Raw genomic sequence first — 21,908 nt, forward strand, 5'->3', positions numbered from 1 at the left:
GTTTTTAAAATTACTTTAGAATATTTCAGGAGTTCCCATCGTGGCGCAGTGAAAACAAATCCAATTAGAAACCATGAAGTTGTGGGTTCGATCCTGGCCTTGCTCAGTGGGTTAAGGATCTAGTGTTGCTGTGAGCTGTGTAGGTCGCAGACATGGCTGGGATCTGGCAATTCCTGTGGCTCTGGTGTAGGCCAGCAGCAACAGCTCAGGTTAGACCCCTAGCCTGGGAGCCTCCATATGCCACAGGTGTGGCCCTATAAAGACAAAGAGACAAAAAAATTTTTTTTAGATTTTATTTTCCTTTATACTGAATAAAGCAGTACAATTGCTGGTATATATTTTCTCCATTTTATGATTTTCTTTGTAAATGCAAAAATAGATTTTTCTCTTAGTTTACTTGAAATCATGTTATAGCTGTCTTTCCCTTGTTTACAACTAACTATAAAATTTCAAATGAAGTGTTTTAGGAGGAAAATAGGTACATTTCATTCATGAAAACAAAAGTGGAAATTTTTGCAAAAGTTGAGTGCCCTGGAAGAGTGAGATCAGATGTGACACAGCTCTCCCAGCGGAGGGCATCACTCTTTGGGAAATCAGAAGTCATAGGGGAATGTTTCTGAACATGTCCTCATGTGCCAGAGCCTGGTCAAAATATTGAGAACCTTTATTTTAACAGAATTTAAATAGTTATAAAATGATGGAACATTTTATTTTGAGGCTGAATAGTCTGGCTATGTGCTTAATTATTTGCTTTTTTTTTTCTGTCAATACCAAAATTTAAGCAATATAATAATTATAACTTTCTGCATATTTACTGCTTTCTGTGTAAGATACAGTTTCTTTTAATTATTGAAAATGACTTCTTTTGATTTCATTGGCATCCTCATGTCTTGAAAATTTCAGGATTATTGCACAATGCCATGTTCACAGTATTTTTACATTTTGATTTTATGAATACCTATTATGTCCACATGAAGTTCAGTTTTTAGCTTCTAGACCATTTTTTAAGCTTTTTATTTATATGGTAGTTTTTTTCTTCATTCTTCAATTTCCAATCCACCAAATGTGTTGTTTTTGAGCATTTTCTAAGTGCAAGCTACTTTCCAAGTGCTTCTGTTCCTGGCTTATTTTAGTTGTCCTTATTTTTGTCTTCCATAGTTCAATGATACATGTGTTGACACATGGTCAGATACAGCAAGCAGAGGTTAGTGCCCTTCAGCAACATACTGCAATTATATCTCCTATATAATGGCTAATCTATCTTTCCCTGTTTATGTCTTTTTCTTTTCTTATTATGAAATATATATACTTACAGAGGAGTTCATAAAATATGTCTGTACTGTCTAATGAATACTTACAAAAACAAACACTGGTATAATCCAAGTCAAAAAATAGAATTTTGGCAGTATCTAAGAATACCCACCTTGTTTGTGGCTTCTTCCCTAATTATAATTCATCCCTCCTCTCTGGAAGTATCCACTATTGTGGCTTTGTCATAATCATACCTTTCTTTTCTTTTATGCTTTTATAACCTATATATACATCTCTAAACAGTGGTCTGGTTTTGCCTGCTTTGAATTTAATATTAGTGAACTCATACTGTTGGAATTTTATCTTTCTTTTGTTCATTATTGTGTTTGCAAGGTCATCCATACTACAGCAATTGGCTTTATCATTTTCTTACTGATATACTAGTCTATTGTATGAATATTTCACAGCTCATTCATATTACTGTAAGTGGACATTCAGGTGTTTACATGTTTTAGTTACCATAAATAGCAATGCCACAGGTATGCTGGTGCATATGTTTACATGTTTTTACGGTAGCACCCTCATACTTTAACATTTCCATGCTGAAATACCTCTTGGATTTTGATATCCAAACTTTAGAATATAGGTGTCTTTCCAATACACTTGTCAGCTGATTTACATAAAATTTTTCTGTTTATGTTTCCCAAATTCACTACTACATTTTAAAGAAAAACAATGTGTGTTAAAGAGGGAAAGTCTGGATTATATTCCAGGTAGAATTGTTAAGTGTTAATGTTTTGAAAATTGTAGCCAGAATCAACAAAGGACATATGTGATGGTTAATTTCATGTGTCAATCTGACTGGAGGGATTGCTCAGATAGTTGGTTTAAATATTATTCTGGATGTATCTGTGAAGGAGTTTCTGGATGAGATGAACATTCGAGTGGATAGGCTAAATTTAACAGATTGCCCTCTCCAGTGTGGGTGAGCCTCCCTCATTTTGTTGAAGGCCTGAGTAGAACAAAAGACTGAATAAAGGAGAGTTTGCTCTCTTTGCGTATCTTCTAGCTGGAACATTGGTTTTCTCATGCCTTCAGACTTGGACTTGGACAGGAACTGCACCATTGGTTTTCCTGGGTCTTCACCAGATTTCTGGCTCTCATCTGCTGATCTTGAAACTTCTCAGTCTCCATGATCACGTGAGCCAATTCCTTATAATAAGTCATATATGATATATTACATCAATTAGATATTTTTTACGTATCTGTAATTAATTCTGCTTCTCTGGCGAATCCAGACTAATATATCATGTTGCTGCATGCAAAGAAACTGTTTGAAGTAACCGTATTAATCATTTGATGAAAACTTGAGTCATTTTATATCTTAGCATTTTACTGTGAATTAGTTATGTTTTAGGAAATTTGTTGAGGTTTTGAGTTGACATAAAAACATTATAATTTTCCTCATTTAAAATATTAAGAAGCATTTTAAAAAAATGTCTAATTTACAAAAATAAGTTTCTGTTTTTAAGTGGAGAATACCAACAGTGGGAAAATGCTATGCCTAAAGTGGGAATGCTTGGTCATAGATTGTGTGTATCTTCACCTTGGCTAGATAATGCCAAACTGTCTTCCAAAAGTGAGGTGTGAATATTCCCTTCATGTGTCTGTGGTAATTCATTTGCTTACATCCTCACCAAGAGGGAAACCAAATATTCCAATTTTTGAGGGATATTGCTGTTTTACAGAAAATACCAGTTATAAAACAAAGAAGGGACTGTAGAATTAGAAAAAGAATAATTTCATAGCCTGAAATTACATTAATATATTAAGGAAAGGATTACTAATTGGTGTCAAGATCATTAAGTAAATGGTTTATAGGAGACTACCTGTTGGTTAATTGCTAAGAGAAAAACTTACATATTATTTTTTAATCACAAGGGAGAAATGTTACCTGTACAGTGGAGGAGAAAACAAAATGACATATGATATGGGTTAATCATGGTGTCATCAAGGGTTGTTAATCAGATATTATGTGCCTTTTGATATAAAGCCATAAGAAATGCACATCATCGCCTATAAGTTACTCTAGGAAAAATATTTAAATTTGATTTATTAAGCCTCTAATATCATGCCCAATTTATTAGAAATACAGGATATAGATTGATGTTAAATGTTAGCATAGCAAAGAAACCTGAAAAAATCTGTGGATAGTCTGCAGTAGATAATTTTCCTGAGTTCTTTAAAAAGTCATGATCATGAAAAAGAGATTATGAGCTATTACAAGAAACTTAAGGGACATAAAAACCGGATGTAAGTTTGACCCTACATTTGATATTTGAATGGACAAACAGCTGTATATGATTAGTTTTGGATCAAATGGGGAATTTTGAATATAGTCTTAGAAGAGATAAAATGAACTATAAGAGAAAGTAGAGATTATTTACTGAAGAAAGTAGGTTGAGGAAGAGTATTTACAATATGATTTTATATTGATATAAACTACAAAGGCCCATGTGTATATGTGTAAATATCTGGAAATATAGATTTTAAGATAATTAGTAATGGTCTCTGATGGTGAAGGATTGATTTAATTATGCTTTTCTAATTTTCTACAATGCACGTGTGGTTTTTGTAATAATAATTTTTAATTAAGTTATACTTAGCATATAGTATTACATTAGTTTCAGGTGACTCAACATACTGATTCAATATTATTATACATTTTGAAATAATCACCACAATAACTCCAGTTACCATCCATTACCACACATGTAATAATAATTTTTGAAAAACACAAACTAGATGATAAAAAGTTACTCAATGTAATGGATTAGGTTTTTTTTCTTCTTTTTTTATCTTTTCTAGGGCCACACCTGTGGCATATGAAAGTTTCCAGGCTAGGGGTCGAATCGTAACTGTAGCCGCCGGCCTACGCCACAGCCACAGCCACTGCAGTGCGGGATCCCAGCCATATCTGTGGCCTACACCACAGCTCACGGCAACGCCAGGTCCTTGGCCCACTGAGCAAGGCCACAGATCAAACCTGCAATCTCATGGTTCCTAGTCAGATTCATTAACCACTGAGCCACAACGGGAACTCCCTGATTAGTTGTTTTTTAAACTGATTAATCTGTAATGGAGTGTATTTTCTGATAAAAATTAAGATATGAAAGATAAGCATTTTCTGCCTATTAATAATTCTCTGCATGACTAGAATCTTATATGCTAGATAGTCTTCCTGGAAGTAATGATTGCCTTGATTATTATACAAAAGACCACTCCATAGGCTCAGAAGTCATCTAGTGTCTTCATTCTTGATTATGTGCATTTTAGTGTGGATCTTAAAATAGATTGTGTCTTTCTCTGTTCTTCTAGCTTTTTATAATTTTGGTTTCATCATTTTTATCCCTGTTATATTATTCTTTAGTACATTAAAGCAGAAATATATTAAAATAAATTATGAAGGAGTTCCCGATGTGGCTCAGTGGTTAATGAATCCGACTAGTAACCATGAGGTTGCGGGTTCTATCCCTAGCCTCGCTCAGTGGGTTAAGGATCCTGCGTTGCCATGAGCTGTGGTGTTGGTTGCAGATGCGGCTCAGATCCCATGTTGCTGTGGCTGTGGTGTCGGCCAGTAGCTACAGCTCTGACCCCTAGCCTGGGAACCTCCATATGCCATGGGTGCGGCTCTAGAAAATACCAAAAAAAAAAAAAATTATGAAGAGTTTGTATACAGATAGCTATCATTATGAATAGGTTTTATGCTCCCATTTACTTGATTTTACATATATATATACACATATATATATATATATATATGTGTGTATATATATTTTTAAATGCCCGTCAGAGTTCCTCTTGTGGTTCAGCGGGTTAATGACCTGATGTTCCTATGAGGATGCAGTTTCGATCCATGGCTCATTCAGTGGACTAAGGATCTGGTGTTGCCACAAGCTGTGATGTAGGCTGCAGATGTGGCTTGGATCTGGTGTTGCTGTGGCTGTGGCATAGACCTCAGCTACAGCTTTGATTCAACCTCTAGCCTGTGAATTTCTTTGTGCCATAGGTGCAGCTATAAAAAGAAAAGAAAAAAATGTACCTCTTCTTTCTCCCACTCACCCTTGAAAGACTGGTTTATTATTCGTCAATTTTAGTACATTTTTATCACTGAGGAATTATTTTATTGGTTGATATAATCATAAAACAAGGATCTGACCATTTTAGTGCATGAGTCAAAGAGTATAAGATTCTTTGTCCTTGAGGAGATCCCAATCCAAAAGAGAGAGGAAGAAGATGCTGTATAGATCTATAAACAAAATAATTTCCAAAGCAATAGAATTTTATTTATTTTCTTCAGCAAATATTTTAAAGTAGGTGCTTAGGCTCCAGGTTCTGTGCCAGAAACTGGGTTTCAGGAAGGAAATAAATAGTTTCTCAGTATGATTTGTAGCACTAAATCAGTGGATCTTAGATGGGGAGTATTTTGACCTCAGAGGACATTTTGGCAATGTCTGTAGACATCTTTGATTGTCATGCCTGGGGTGTATATGCTACTGGCATCTGGTGGGTAGAGGCCCAGGATACTACTAAACATACTACGATGCACAGGACAGCCCTACATAGCAAAAAGTTATTAAGTCAAAAATGTCAATAGTGCTGCTTTTGAGAAATCATTGAGGGTTTTTGGTTTATTTAAGAGGAGTGTCTAAGGTAAGTAGGGAAGAGGGACATGGAATGCCTTCATGGAACCTAGAGCCGAAGTTTGAAGGACAAGTGGAGTTAACCAGGCAGAGGTCACCAGATGTGTCACCAGGAGTATGTGAGGGGTATGTGGGTACATGGAAGAAGGTGAGTCTAATTTGGGGGGAGGATGAGGAGTGGGCTTGCATAGACATCTGTCAAAGAAGCCTTCTCAGGGATGTGTCAGCTGTGTATGAAAGGATGACTGGAGCTTGTAATGTGGACAAAGGTACATGGGGGATAGTGTTGGAAAAGTTTTCAAGTTTCAGTTCAAATTGAAGTTTATAACTCTGCCAAGAGTCATTTTGAGAAGTTGTATATATAGTCCTATAAAATAACAACAAAAAAGTCTGAATATGCCAATAGTAATTAATTTGCACCAAAGGGGTCATCATATTTTTAAAAATTACATATTTAAGAAAAGACTGGAATTCAATTGCAATGATGAATATATGAGGATATTCATTGAGCTTTAATTTCCAAATATTTGGGAATTTTCCAGATATATTTCTTTTACTGACTTCTATTTAATTCTCTTATGGTCTAAAGACATACTTTGTATGATTTCTATTCCTTTAAATTTGGCAAAGTTTGTTTTATGGCTGAGAATATTGTCTATCTTGTTGAATGTTCCACATGCTCTTGAAAGAAATGCTTATTCAGATGTTCAATGGGGTATTCCATAAACATAAATAATATGATATTATATTGACAGATTGGATGACAGTGTTTCTTATGTCTCTTATTATCTTCACTGATTTCCTGTCTTTGTTCTAGTAATGACAGAGAGAGGAATGTTGAAGTGTCAAACTGATATTGGGATTTATCTATTTCTCTTTTCAGCACTATCAGGTTTCGAATTGTGCATTTTGAGGTTTTGTTATTTGGGATATATATATTTAGAATTCCTAGGTCTTTTTTGAGAATCGACTCATTTATTATTATCTAATTTTCCTCTTAAACATTAATAATATTCCTTATTCTGAAGTAATTTTGTGTGATATTATTATAGCACTCCAGCTTTCTTTTGTTGGTGTTTGCAACGTCTGTCTTGACATATTACCTTACTTTTAACCTATCTATGCTTTTATACTAAGAAGGTTTCTTATAAATAATATATACTTTTAAAAACGCCAGTCTGACAATCTTTGTTTTTAATTGACGTGTTTAGATCATTCACATTTTGTCACTTGATGTGATTGGATTAAATTCTACAATTTTGTTTTCTATTTGTTCCATCCATTATTCATATTTTATCCTCTTTTTCTGCCCTCTTTTTGATTAATTGAACATTTTCTTACAATTCCATTTTATCTTCACTATTATTATTTATACCTCTTACAATTTTTTTTTTTTTTTGTCTTTTGTCCTTTTAGGCCGCACCCATGGCATATGGAGGTTCCCAGGCTAGGGGTCTAATCGGAGCTGTAGCTGCCGGCCTACACCAGAGAAACAGCAATGCCAGATCTGAGCTGCGTCTGTGACCTGTACCATAGCTCATGGCAGCGCTGGATTTTTAACCCACTGAGCAAGGCCAGGGATCGAACCTGCAAACTCATGGTTCCTAGTCAGATTCGTTTCCGCTGTGCCATGACAAGAACTCCTTAAAAATTTTTAATAGTTGTCCTAGAGTTTGTGATACACAACTTTAATCAGAGCTGTCTTCAAATAATATTCTGCTTCACGTGTAGAGTTTATTTTTTTTCCACTATACAGCACTGACTTTGAAGGGTTATATAATTATGCCTACCACTAATTATATTATTAAAAATTCTGAAAGCTATACAACTTAGTCCATGTTTAGTAAATGATCAGCAACTGCCTCTCAGGAAAAAAAAGCCCTACTTGGTAGGGTTCAGTAATTTCTATGGTTTAACCACTCCAACCGTGGTCAATTTCTAGTGACTACAGTGACATTGATGAATGTGGAAATAGGAAGAAATGGGCACAATCATTGGCTTGAGCCAGTGCAGACTGGCTCCAGCACATGCTTCTGAGCCCATAAGGTCCCTTGGTATTTCTAAGACATGTCCTTGATTCTCGATTGCTATTTATATTTCTAGGATCAAAAACTTTAAATTCCCAGACCTACAAATTTCAATTCCAATATCCAAGGAGTCTGCAACTATAGCAAAAGTTTAATACTTTTGCAAGTTTATCTTCTTGTATTGCTTAAAACTTCAGGCTCATTAAAAGTGATTATGACAGAAAATCAATAAGGCAACAGAGATCCTAAATGACACAATAGAGAAGTTAGACTTAATCGACATTTTCAGGACATAACATCCAAAAAAATCAGAATATACATTCTTCTCAAATGCACATGGAACAGTCTCAAGGATTGATTACATACTGAGGCATGAAGCTAACCTCAACAAATTTAAGAGTATACATATTATTTCAGGTATCTTCTCTAACCACAATGGCATGAAACTAGAAGTCAACCACAGGAAAAGAAATGAGAAAAAACTAACTACATGGAGACTAACAACATGCTACTAAAAAAGCAATGGATCAATGAGGAAATCAAATAGGAAATTAAAAAATACCTTCAGATCAACAAATTCAGCAAAGTAGCAGAATATAAGATTAACATTTAGAAATTAGTCACATTTTGGAGTTCCCGTCGTGGCTCAGTGGTGAAGGAATCCGACTAGGAACCATGAGGTTGCGGGTTCGATCCCTGGCCTTGCTCAGTGGGTTAAGGATCTGGCATTGCCACGAGCTGTGGTGTACATTGCAGATGTGGCTCAGATCCCATGTTGCTGTGGCTCTGGTGTAGGCAGATGGCTACAGCTCCGATTAGACCCATAGCCTGGGACACTGCATGTGCTGCGGGAGCCGCCCAAGAAATGACAAAAAGACATACAAAAAAAATCATCACATTTCTATATACTAACAATGAAATATTAGAAAAGGAATACAAAAATACAATACCTTTTAAAATACCTTACCTGGGAATAAGCCTGACCAAGGAGGTAAAAGACTTGTATGCTGAGAACTATAAAACATTAATCAGGGAAATTAAAAAGGATTCAAAGTAATGGAAAGATTTTCCATGCTCCTGGGCTGGAAAAATTAATATTGTAAAAATGGCCATACTACCCAAAGCGATCTATAGATTCAATGCAATCCCTATCAAATTACCCATGACATTTTTCACAGAACTAGAACAAACAATCCAAAAATTTATATGGAACCACAAAGGACCTAGAATTGCCAAAGCAATTCTGAGGGACAAAAACCAAGCAGGAGGCATAACTGTCCCAGACTTCAGGCAATATTACAAAGCCACAGTCATCCAGACAGTGTGGTACTGGTATCAAAACAGACAGACCAATGGAACAGAGTAGAGAACCCAGAAATAAACCCAGACACCTATGGTCAATTAACCTTTGACAAAGGAGGCAAGAACATAACATGGGAAAAAGAGAGTCTTTTCAGCAAGCATTGCTGGGAAACCTGGACAGCTGCATGCAAATCAGTGAAACTAGAACACACCCTTACACCATGCACAAAAATAAACTCAGAATGGCTGAAAGACTTAAATATAAGACAAGACACCTTCAAACTCTTGGCAGAGAATATAGGCAAAACATTCTCTGACATCAACCTCATGAATACTTTCTCAGTTCAGTCTCCCGAATCAACAGAAATAAGAGCAAAAATAAACCAATGGGACCTAATCAAACTGACAAGCTTTTGCACAGCAAAGGAAGCCAAAAAGAAAACAAAAAGACAACTTACAGAATGGGAAAAAATAGTTTCAAACAATGTAGCTGACAAGGGCTTAGTCTCTAAGATATAGAAACAACTTATATAACTCAATGGCAAAAAAGCCAACAACCCAATGGAAAAATGGGCAAAAGACCTGAATAAACATTTCTCCAAGGAAGATATACAGATGACCAACAAGCACATGAAAAAATGCTCAACATCCCTGATTATTAGAGAAATGGAAATCAAAACTACCAGGAGATACCACCTCACACCAGTCAGAATGGCCATCATTAATAAGTCCACAAATAACAAATGCTGGAGGGGGTGTGGAGAAAAGGGAACCCTTCTCCACTGTTGGTGGGAATGTAAGCTGGTACAACTACTATGGAAAACAGTATGGCGGTACCTTAGAAAAACATACATGTTTTGACTCAGCAATCCCACTCTTGGGCATATATCCAGACAAAACTTTCCTTGAAAAAGACACATACGTGCACATGTTCGTTGCAGCTCTATTCACAATAGCCAAGACATGGAAACAACCCAAATGTCCATCAACAGATGATTGGATTAGGAAGATGTGGTATATGTACACAATGGAATACTACTCAGCCATAAAAAGAACAAAATATTGCCATTTGCAGCAACATGAATGGAACTAGAGACTCTCATCCTGAGTGAAGTAAGTCAAGAAGAGAAAGACAAATGCTGTATGATTTCACTTATATCTTGTATCTAATATACAGCTTAAATGAACCTTTCCACAGAAAAGAAAATCATGAACTTGGAGAACAGACTTGTGGTTGCCAAGGGGGAGGGGGAAGAAGGGGGATGGATTGGAAGCTTGGAGTAAACGGATGCAACCTATTGCCTTTGGAATGGATAAGCAATGACATCCTTCTGTATAGCACTGGAAACTATATCTTGTCACTTATGATTGAGTATCAAAATGTGAGAAAAAAAACTGTATACATGTATGTATAACTGGGTCACTTTGCTGTACAGTAGAAAATTGACACAACGCTGTAAACCAGGTGTAATGGAAAAAATAACAATCATTATACAAAATAGTAATTATGTTTTCTGTGTAGAATTACTTTGTACCTTTGAAAATCCCCACTAGTGGCTCCCATATATATCAATTTGTATTAGTTGTACTGAAATCAATCTAAAGACACCAAAACAAGGAGATGCATCAAGCCATTTTGTAATTAAAATTTGTTTGTGACAACTACCCAGGAGTTGGCTGCTCTCGGGTTGGGGCTTACAGTAGACTTAGTATAGGGAAAGAATCTATGAGGGTTTGAGTGCAGGTTTGCATGTCTTCTTACCAAGAAAATGTGAATCCTTGAATTGATATAGGTTAGCCAGTTCTGTGTTTTTAAGACCTAAAAATAACTGCTTTGGTGCTCATTCATAACCAGTTACTAACTCTCCCAGTGTGACACAAGTGCTGATTATAGCCTAACAAGATGAGATCATAAGTTGTTATTTACAAGAGAATTGGGAAAATGGAACACATGTTGAAGATTTGGAACCTCCTAGGAGTCTACTGGGAGACAGACTTAAGAGTATTTCAATTCCAATGTCTTTATAGAAGGGAGAGTCTGAGCTACTCAAGGTAATGTTAAAGATTTGGGAGAGAGAGTGGATATGTGTTGATTAGAAAAATAGAGAAGTCGTTGCTCAACTCTTTGATGAGAACTCAAATGCTAAGAAGACTGGGAAGGGTTATAAAGAAACTACATTCCTGGGCATCTATCCTGAGAAAACCATGACTCGAAAAGACACATGTACTCCAATGTTCATTGCCGCACTCTTTTCAATAGCCAAGACATGGAAACAAGCTAAATGTCCATCGACAGAGGAGTGGATCAAGATGTGGTACATGTACACAATGGAATATTATTCAGCCATTAAAATGAACAAAATACCAGCATTTTTAGCAACATGGATGGACCTAGAAATTATCATGCTAAGTGAAGTCAGCCGTACAAAGAGACACCAACATCAAATGCTTTCACTGACATGTGGAATCTGAAAAAAGGACAGACTGAACTTCTTTGCAGAACAGATACTGACTCACAGACTTTAAAAAACTTACGGTTTCCACAACCCAAATGTGCATCAACAGATGATTGGATTCAGAAGATGTGGTATATATACACAATGCTCAACCATAAAAAAGAACGACATAATGCCATTTGCAGCAACATGGATGGAACTAGAGAATCTCATACTGAGTGAAATGAGCCAGAAAGACAAAGACAAATACCATATGATATCACTTATAACTGGAATCTAATACCCAGCACAAGTGAACATCTCCACAGAAAAGAAAATCATGGACTTGGAAAATAGACTTGTGGCTTCCTAATGGGAGAGGGAGGGAGTGGGAGGGATCGGGAGCTTGGGCTTATCAGACACAACTTAGAATAGATTTACAAGGAGATCCTGCTGAATAGCATTGAGAACTTTGTCTAGATACTCATGTTGCAACAGAACAAAGGGTGGGGAAAAAAATGTAATGTATACATGTAAGGATAACTTGATCCCCTTGCTGTACAGTGGGAAAAAAAAACCCAAAAAAACAAAAAACTTATGGTTTCCAAAGGAGACAGTTTGGGGGCTTGGGGGATGCACTGGTGTTGTGGAATGGAAATCCTATAAAATTGGATTGTGATGATCATTGTACAGCTATAAATGTAATAAATTCACTGAGTAATAAAAAATAAACTACAGTGTATATTCAGGGAAACATTTTAAATAATTGTGAATTGTACTGCAAAAACACATAGGTTAATACTTTCTTGTGCTATCATTTCTCCACATTCCAGGATGGCAATAGTAAAAAAGGGTTGAAAGAATCTTGAAGGTAATTTCTCATTTCTTACTCCTTTTTATTTAATCTCCACATAGTACACCATCACCAATATATCAACATTCTTCTCAATGAGAAAATTGGAATATAAAATACATCTTTATGATAAAGAAAAACATATAGGCAGGAGTTGTAAATCATTTAAATTTCCTTAGGTATAGTGATTCCAAAACATTACTTGGTGAACTACTATTGCTATTAATCACCTTTATAGCTGAGAAATTCAGATTTTTTTCCCCTAAATGTTTTCTTTTTCTGAGCTAAAGTATATTTACTTAGAGTTATCCTAGTAATAACACTTTAAGTACATGAGGACCACTTTGTTACACTATAACTACTCCCATGGGTTTTTTTGTTTGTTTCTTTTAAGTCATGTATTTTTTTAGAGATAAAAAGAATACATACTCTTTTTTTTTTCTTTTTTGGTTTTTTAGGTAGGGCCACACTTGTGGCATATGGAAGTTCCCAGGCTAGGGGTCAAATTGGAGCTGAATTTGCCAGCCTACACCACAGACACAGCAAATGGGATCTGAGCCACATCTACGACCTACACCACAGCTCACAACAACGCTGGGTCCCCAATTTATCAAGCCAGGCCAGGGATCGAACCTGTATCCTCATGGATACTAGTCAGGTTAGTAACCTGCTGAGCCACAACAGGAGCTCCATACTCATTGTTTTTAAAATTGGAAAATACTTATAAACACAACAGAAAAATCAACCATAATTCCAATATTCAGAGAACCTGTTAACATTCATACAATTTAATCTACATATTTTTATGCACATAAGTATTTTCAATTGGAATTATACTGTATATGTGGTTTCACATACTAACATTTCTACCAGGAACATTTGAAAGGAACTTTTCCTTTCTTATAAAATATTTTAACTATAATTTTTATTTGCTGAATTGTGTTGTATGCTTCATAATGTAATGCTTCATAGTGCAATGATGCTTAAAATAGTCCATTAATACAGTTCCCTTTTTTATAGCTTCAAAATCCATACAGCTGTGAAAAGAAAAGTAGTTCCTCATTTGTGTACACCTGAGCTGACCTGATCTAATTTGGTGGTCAGACTCATCTAAACTGATGTGAGACTATTTATTAGCTATGTTTATCCCAGTTAAGGTGAGATATTTTAGCAGTTCCCTTCATGGCTTAGTGGTAGCAAACCCAACTAGGATCCATGAGGATGTGGGTTTGACTCCTGGACTTACTCAGTGGGTTAAGGATCCTGCATTGCTGTGAGCTGTGTGTGGTGTAGGTTGCAGATGTGGCTCTATTCTGGCATTACTGTGGCTTTGACATAGGCCAGGAGCTGTAGCTCTGATTAGACCCCCTAGCCTCGAAACTCTCATATGCTGTAGGTCTCTCATATGCTGTGGGTCTGTCTCTAAAAAGCAAAAATTAAAAATAAAAAAATTAAAAAATAAAGTGATATATTTTACAGTAGAAATACTAATGGATTATGGTGTGTTGCCCCAAGCCCTCAGGGGTTTAGTGTACATTCTAAAGTCCTGCAAAATGCTGAACTGAGAAAAATTCCTCTCTAAGGGTTATAGATAAGAAATTATAGATTTGTTATATAAATATTATTTAAATAATAATACCGAAATAACAAATAATACTGCAAAGAGCATTTATGTATTACATCTTTGGTGTTCTTTGTACCCTTTCCATGGGGGTATCCTTTACTGAATGCAAAAGAAATGAGTGGGGATTATTAAGTCTCAAGTTTTTCAATTATTTCCCAGAAAACTTTACCACCAGCAATACCTCAGGCTGCTCATATGTCTATGACATCCTATCTTGGCTTAGTAATTAAAAATTATATTTATTCAGTAGGCATCTTCCAATTGCATTAATGATTTATGCCTCTTTGATGAATATGAAGCTTAAATTTTCTTTATTAAGGTAAACTGTATTACTTCTATGAATGATCAACCCTTTGTACATTTTTCTTTTGGATTGCTAAAGTTTTTCTCAAAAATACATTTTTTCATGAAATTAATCCCTTTCTATATTATTCATGACAAGTATTAGTCTAATGTTTCTATTAATTTTGCTTTTTATGTCATATAGTCAAATTTATTGACTTTGTAGTTATGTATTTTATTTTTAAATAGTTATTCTTGCAATATGCAACATTCTGTGTATTGTCTATGTAATATGAATTAACTTAAATGAATACATAATTAATGTATTTTATAACTTGATTTTTGCCTCCTAATTTGCCAAAGTCCAAAGGAAGGAGTGTTATAGACTTCTACTATTTCTGTCAATTTTCTTAGTGTATTCTACTTTTCATATTTAATATTATGAGAATATTATCCAGTGCCAAAAGTCATTATATTATGAGTTGAAATGTTTATCAGTATAAAATAATCTTCTTTATATAATTTATTTGCCTTGATTTTACCTTTGACCAATTTTATTATTGCCATCTTTCTTTTTATTTGCCTTTTTATATATATCTTGGCCCTCATTTTTCTTTTTAATTTGTTTGTACCATTTTGTTTACTTTCTTTAGCTAAAATGATTTTATGGTGCAGAATTTAAGCCATTTAGAGTTACTGCTGTAATCTGTTGTGTTTCTTTGATTCTTTTGTTATTCTTTGATAATTTTTCTTTTTTATGTCTTTTAACATACACATATTTCTACAGTATTTGCAATGGTAAATGCCCTATTTTGAAATTTAATTAGTATTATATTTAAATTTTAAAAAATTTAGTCTGTACCTGTTAGATAATAATTAAATATTGTCACTTGAGTCCCTGTGATTTAAATCCCATAACTTATCTTACTTTCTTTTCCTTCTATCATGCTTCTATCATTGTTAATATAATTTAATATATTATTTTGCTAATATAGCCTACCAGGAGAGAGAGAGTAAGCAACAACCACAAAAACAGATGTTATAGAATTGCCACTCATTGTAATTTTCAAATCTTATTCATGGGATGTGTAAAAGATTCTAACAATAAGTTGCCCATTGATATTGGTTTTCAATGTGGTTATGACAATATTTTTGTGTTTATATAAATATTTATTTTAGAAATTATAAGAAACAATTTAAAATTAAAACTTAGTCATCCTGATAATGTTATCCAGACACAAAGTAGAACCTTTTAAATGAACTTTTATGCAGACTAAATAAATCATCTCTACTACCTTTTTTAATTAAAAATTTTTATTATAGTTGATTTACTATATTCTGTCAATTTCTTTTTTCTTTCTTTCTTTATTTTTTTTGAGGAGCCACCATACTCCTTTCCATAGCAGCTACATGATATTATATCCCCACCTGCAGGGCACAAGTATTTTAGTTACTCCATACGCTCACCAATCCTTGTTATTTTCATAGTTTTTTTTTTTTTTTTTTTTTTTTTGTCTTTTTTAGGGTTGCACCTGCATATGGAGGTTCCGAGGCTAGGGGTCAAATCGGAGTTACAGACACTGGCCTACACCACAGTAACAGCAACACCAGATCTGAGCCATGTCTGCAACCTACACCACAGCTCACGGCAGTGCTGTATTTTTAAACCACTAAGCAAGGCCAGGAATCAAACCTGACAAATTCATTTCTGCTGAGCCATGATGGGATCTCCTGTTCTGTCAATGTGTGCTGTACAGAAATATATATATTCTTTTCCTCATATTATCTTCTATCACGTTCCATCACAAGTAACTGGATATAGTTCCCTGTGCTATACAGCAGGACCTCATTGCTTATCTGTTCTAAATGTAGTAGTTTGCATTTACTATCCCCTAAATCCCAGTCCATCCCACTCATCTCCCTCTCTCCTTAGCAACCACAAGTCTGTTCTCTATGTCCAAGAATTGTACAATTCATCTAGGTTGTCAAATTTCTTGGCACATAATTAATTATTCATAGTATTCCGTTTTTGGTTTTTTTTTTTGTATTTCTGCAATATCTGTTGAATTTTCTTTTTCATTTTCTTATTTTGTTTGTGTTCCTTCTCTCCTCTTCTTGGTGAGCCTGGCCAGAGGTTTGTCAATTTTGTTTATCCTTTCAAAGAACGAGCTCTTAGTTTTATTGATTTTTCCTATTGTTTTTTAAATCTCTGTTTTTTTGATTTCCTATCAGAGTTTTATGATTTCCTTTCTTCTGCTGACTTTAGGTTTTTGTTCTTCTTTTTCTAATTCTTTTAGGTGGTAGGTTAAGTTGCCAATTTGAGATTTATCTTCTTATTTGAGGAAGGCCTGTATTGCTATGAACTTCCTTCTAAGAACTGCTTTTGTGTATCCCATAGATTTTGAATGGTTGTGTTTTCATTATCATTTGTCTTGAGGTATTTTTTAATTTCCCTTTTGATTTCCTCATTGACCCATGGGTTTTTTTAGTAGCATATTGTTTAGTCTCCATGTAGTCAGGTTTTTCTCCTTTCTTTTCCTGTGGTTGATTTTTTTTTTTTTTTTTTTTTTTGTCTTTTTAAGGCCACACCTGAGGCATATGGAGTTTCCCAGGTTAGGGGTTTAATTGGAGCTGTAGCCACTGGCCTACACCACAGCCACAAAAATGCCAGATCCAAGCCACATCTGCAACCTACACCACAGCTCATGGCAACGCTGGTTCATTGACCTGCTGAGTGAGGCCAGAGATTGAACCTGCAACCTCATGGTTCCTAGACAGATTTATTTCTGCTGCATCATGATGGGAACTCCAGATTTTTTGTTTTTTTTTAAAATTTTTTTTTCCTTTGGTATTTTTAGGGCCACATCCCACAGCATATGGAGGTTCCAAGTCTAGGAGTCTAATTGGAGCTATAGCCGCTGGCCTACACCACAGCTCACGGCAATGCCAGATCCTTGACCCACTGAGCAGTGCCAGGAATTGAACCCACAACCTCATGGTTCCTAGTCGGGTTCGGTTCTGCTGCACCATGATGGAAAATCCCCTGTGGTTGATTTTTTTGTTTCATGCCATTGTGGTCAGAGAAGATACTTGAAATAATTTCTATATTCTTAAATTTCTTGAGGTTAGTTTTATGCCAGAATATGTGGTCAATCCTTGAGAATGTTCCATATGCATTTGAAAATAATGTATATTCTAGTATTTTGGATGTAATGTCCTAAAAATGTCAATTATGTCTAACTGTTCTATTGTGTTTTTTAGGATCTCTGTTGCCTTACTGAGTTTCTGTGTAGTGGATCTCTTCATTGATGTGAGTGGGGTGTTAAAATCTTCTATTATTTTATTCCCCTCAATTTCTCCTTTTATGTCTCTTAGTATTTGCTGTATATATTTGGGTGCTCCTATATTAGGGGCATATATATTGATGAGTATAATATCCTCTTCTTAAATTGATACTTTTATCATTAAATAGTGTCATTCTTTGTCTTTATTGCCTTTGTTTAAAGTCTATATTGTATGATAGGAGAATTGCAACTCTTGCTTTCCTATCTTTTCCATTGGCATGAAATATCTTTTTCAATCCCCTTTCAATTTATATGTGTCCTTTGCCTTACAGTGAGTCTCTTGTAGGCAGCATATTGTAGGCTCTTATTTTTTAGTCCAGTCCACCGTTCTATGTCTTTTGATTGGAGCATTCAGTCCATTGACATTTAAGCTAATTATTGTTAAATATGTATTTATTGCCATTTTAAACCTAATTTTCCAGTTGATTCTATGCTTCTCCTTTGTTCCTTTCTTTTTTTTTTTTTTTTGGCAGGATAATTTCCTTTTATTTTATGCTGTATCCTCTTCTTTTTAGTTGTTGTGAATGTATTGTTTGGTTTTGATTTGTAGTTTCCCTGTTTTTCAAGTATGTTAACCCCTTCCTATATCTGCTTGCTTTAGCCTAATAGTCATATAGGCTCAAACACATTATTTAAAAAAAAGGAGGGTCTAGATTTTCTTACTTTCCTTTCCCACATTTTATGATTTTGATATCCTTTTTTTAACATCCTCATGTTTGTCCTTTTGCTGTTCCTTGTGTTTATCATTGCTTTTACAATGTCTTTTTTTCCTTTTATATCTGTCTACTGGCTTATTTAAGTGATTACTTTCCAATTGTGATTTCTTCCATCCTATTTCTTCTTAATTCTTTTTATTTAGAGGATATCTTTCAGGATTTCTTTTAGAATGGGTTTGGTATTATGTATTCTTTTAAGTTTTTTTTTTTTTTAAGGGCTGCACCTGTGGCATGTGGAAGTTCCCAGGCTAGGGGTCGAATTGGAGCCACAGCAGCTAACCTACACCACAGCCACAGCAACATAAGATCCTTATTAACCCACCCTCGTCCTCCTGGATACTAGTTAGGTTTGTTACTGCTGAGCCACAATGGAAACTCAGTTTGTTTTTGTTTGTTGGAGAAATTCTTTATTTCTCCTTCTATTTTAAATGATATTCATGTTTCCATGTCTCTGCTATTGTATATAGTGTTGCAATGAACATTGGAATACATGTACCTTTTAGAGTCATGGTTTTCTCTGGATAGATGCTCAGGAGTGGGATTGCTGGATCAAATGGTAATTCTATTTTTACTTTTCTCAGGAATATCCATACCATTTTCCATAGTGGTTGAACCAATTTACATTCCCACCCACAGTGCAATACAGTTGGTTCCCTTTTCTCCACACCTTCTCCAGCATTTATTGTTTGTAGACTTTCTGATGATGTCCATTCTGGCTGGCATAATGTGGTAGGTACCTCATAGTGGTTCTGATTTGCATTTCTCTAATAATTAGTGACGTTGAACATCTTTTCATGTGTTTCTTGGCCATCTGTACGTCTTCTTTGGAGAATTGTCTGTTTAGATCTTCTGCCCATTTTTTGATGGGGTTGTTTATTTTTTTGGTATTGAGCTACAGGAGGTGTTTATAAATTTTGGAGATTAATCCCTTGTCAGTCGATTCATTTGCAAATATTTTCTCCCATTCTGTAGGTTGTCTTTTCGTTTTGTTTAGTGTTAACTTTGCTGTGCAGAAACTCAAGTTTTTTTTTTTTTTTCTTTTTGCCATTTCTTGGGCTGCTCCCCCGGCATATGGAGGTTCCCAGGCTAGGGGTTGAATCGGAGCCATAGCTGCTGGCCTACGCCAGAGCCACAGCAACATGGGATCCGAGCCGCGTCTGCAACCTACACCACAGCTCATGGCAACGCTGGATCCTCAACTCACTGAGCAAGGCCAGGGATCGAATCCGAAACCTCATGGTTCCTAGTCGGATTCGTTAACCACTGCGCCACGACGGGAACTCCAAACTTTTAAGTTTGATTAAATTCCATTTGTTTATTTTTGTGCTTATTGTCATTCTCTAGGAGGTGGATCTGAGCCGATGTTGCTGTGGTTTATGTTGGAGATAGTTTGGCCATCTCCACGGTGGGTGAACCAATTTACATTCCCACCAACAGTGTAATAGGCTTCCCCTTTCTCCACACCCTCTCCAGCATTTATTGTTTGTAGACTTTTTGATGATGGCCATTCTGGCTGGTGTAAGGTGGTACTGCATAGTAGTTTTAATTTGCATTTCTCTATTAATTAGTGTACAGATTCTTTCCTTTTTCATAGCTTGCTCTCAGGAGTTCTGGTCCAGTCTTGATTCCTTTTTTTTTTTTCCTCCTCATCTCCCTCTGTCTCTTTTTCCTTTTGTTCTACCCAGTTATGTGGAGGGTTTATTGCCTTTTTGGAGGTTTGAGGTCTTCTGCCAGCATTCAGTAGATGTTCTGTGTGAATCTTCCTACATGTAGATTTTTTTTTTATGTGTTTATGGAAGAAGGTGCTCAGCATGTCTTACTCCTCCACTATTTTGATCCTTTCCCTCAACTACTTCAAATTAACTTGCTAGAGCTCAGAAAATTTTAAACATGGCAAGAGTTTGTGTTGTAGCTCAGCTAGGTTTGTGGTTATTTGTGGTAGTTTGACAGGTGTCTGATCTTGTATTACAAGGACATTAGGGTTCATTATCCTAAGGCTAACTTACTCTTAGTCTTTGGATCATTTTTTTTTTTTCTGAGATGGAAACTTCCTTTAGGGCAGACAAAATTAGCCACTATAGAGCAGAGTTTCCAGTTCCTCTTTTGGCCAGAGGAGTGTAAAGATAAATGAAGCCCATGTGGCTAGGTTGAAGTGCAGGTAGGAGAATGACAAATGGCTCTTATTTTCACTTTTGTCTTCTAATCTTCCAAATCTTTGTTCATGTAGCAAATACTAGCTCTGGGTGATTACACTCACTTCATTTTTCTTGTCCAACTTTCTTTCTGGCATGAAAAGCCCAAGTGGTTATATATTCCTAAGATGTATGGGCAGTCTAATTTTCTGAAGATGTATTTTGCGTCTTTCCTCTTCACTATGAATATGTGACTTCAGTCTAATTTTCTCCAAATTATAATATCTTCAGTAGAATCTCCACCTGCCCTTTTTCTCAGTTCCTCTTATCATGATATAGATCCAATCATCATAATTTCCTGCCTAGATAGAACAGCAAAATTCTCTTAACTGATTTACCTGTATCCACTCTCATTATTTTCCAAAATCTTTCCCAAATTTCCACCTTTCTGATTTTTTTAATCATCAAATAAGTGTAGGTCATTACCCTATTAATATTTCAAATGCTTCCCATTGCCTTTAAAAAGGTAGTTCAGGAAGACATAATTCCCTGCACAATCTGGTACTAGCCTATCTCTTTATTTATTTTATAATTTATTCAACAGAGCTTACAATATTATATTTAGTGTATGGAAGTTTTCAGATAGTAGGAATAAATCTTTGTGGTTATTTCCAATGATGACGATTGGTGCAGCATTGAAAGAAACAGTCCTGGGAAGCAAAGACTAGCAAAGCTAGTAACAGAAAAGCAGCAGTGTCAAAAACTACCATGTGTTTTTTTTTTAACTAGAATTTCTGCAATTACTAAAGGATGATACATATTTGAAATAACGTTTAAAGAATGATGAGAAAAATTCTAGGCTTGTTTTGTATTGCAAAGGAAGGAAATGGACTTAATATTATGAACTATGTAGTAGAAAGGTTAAGCATGCTTTTGAGAAATCAGCCTGGAATATAATGCTGTTTTTTCTACTTACCAACTTGGGAGAGTTACCTGACTTCTCTGAGATTTGATTTCTTTGGACAAATGGGTAATATTAGTGTATTCCTTGTTTTTCTTTCTTTCTTTTTTTTTTTTTTAAGATTTTTAAAATTTTATTTCCCAAATACATTATTTTTTTTCCTACTGTACAGCATGGTGACCCAGTTACACATACATGTATGCATTCTTTTTTTCTCCCATTATCATGCTCTACCATAAGTGACTAGATATAAAAAAAAAATAAGTGACTAGATATAG

At 35.3% G+C, this 21,908-nt stretch overlaps 1 protein-coding gene across 11 annotated transcripts in view; it reads left to right on the top strand.

Moving 5' to 3' along the window:
• Positions 1–21,908, top strand: part of FBXO4 (F-box protein 4) — a 416,918-nt gene that overhangs the window by 39,648 nt on the left and 355,362 nt on the right. For 7 of the 11 annotated variants that reach the window (XR_014831230.1, XR_014831233.1, XR_014831234.1 and 4 more), the window contains one exon: positions 2,321–2,451. The gene's annotated coding sequence lies outside the window, so the exon portion shown is untranslated. Of the gene's footprint in view, positions 1–2,320; positions 3,445–21,908 lie in introns of those variants that run through there. The other 4 variants (XR_014831232.1, XR_014831238.1, XR_002339734.2 and 1 more) reach the window with 1 other exon arrangement.

Source organism: Sus scrofa, chromosome 16 (genome assembly GCF_054392235.1).
Source record: "Sus scrofa isolate SSC_HxYL_T2T_F1_AM1 chromosome 16, Sscrofa_HxYL_maternal_Yorkshire_Landrace_v2.0, whole genome shotgun sequence".
NCBI lineage: Eukaryota > Metazoa > Chordata > Mammalia > Artiodactyla > Suidae > Sus > Sus scrofa.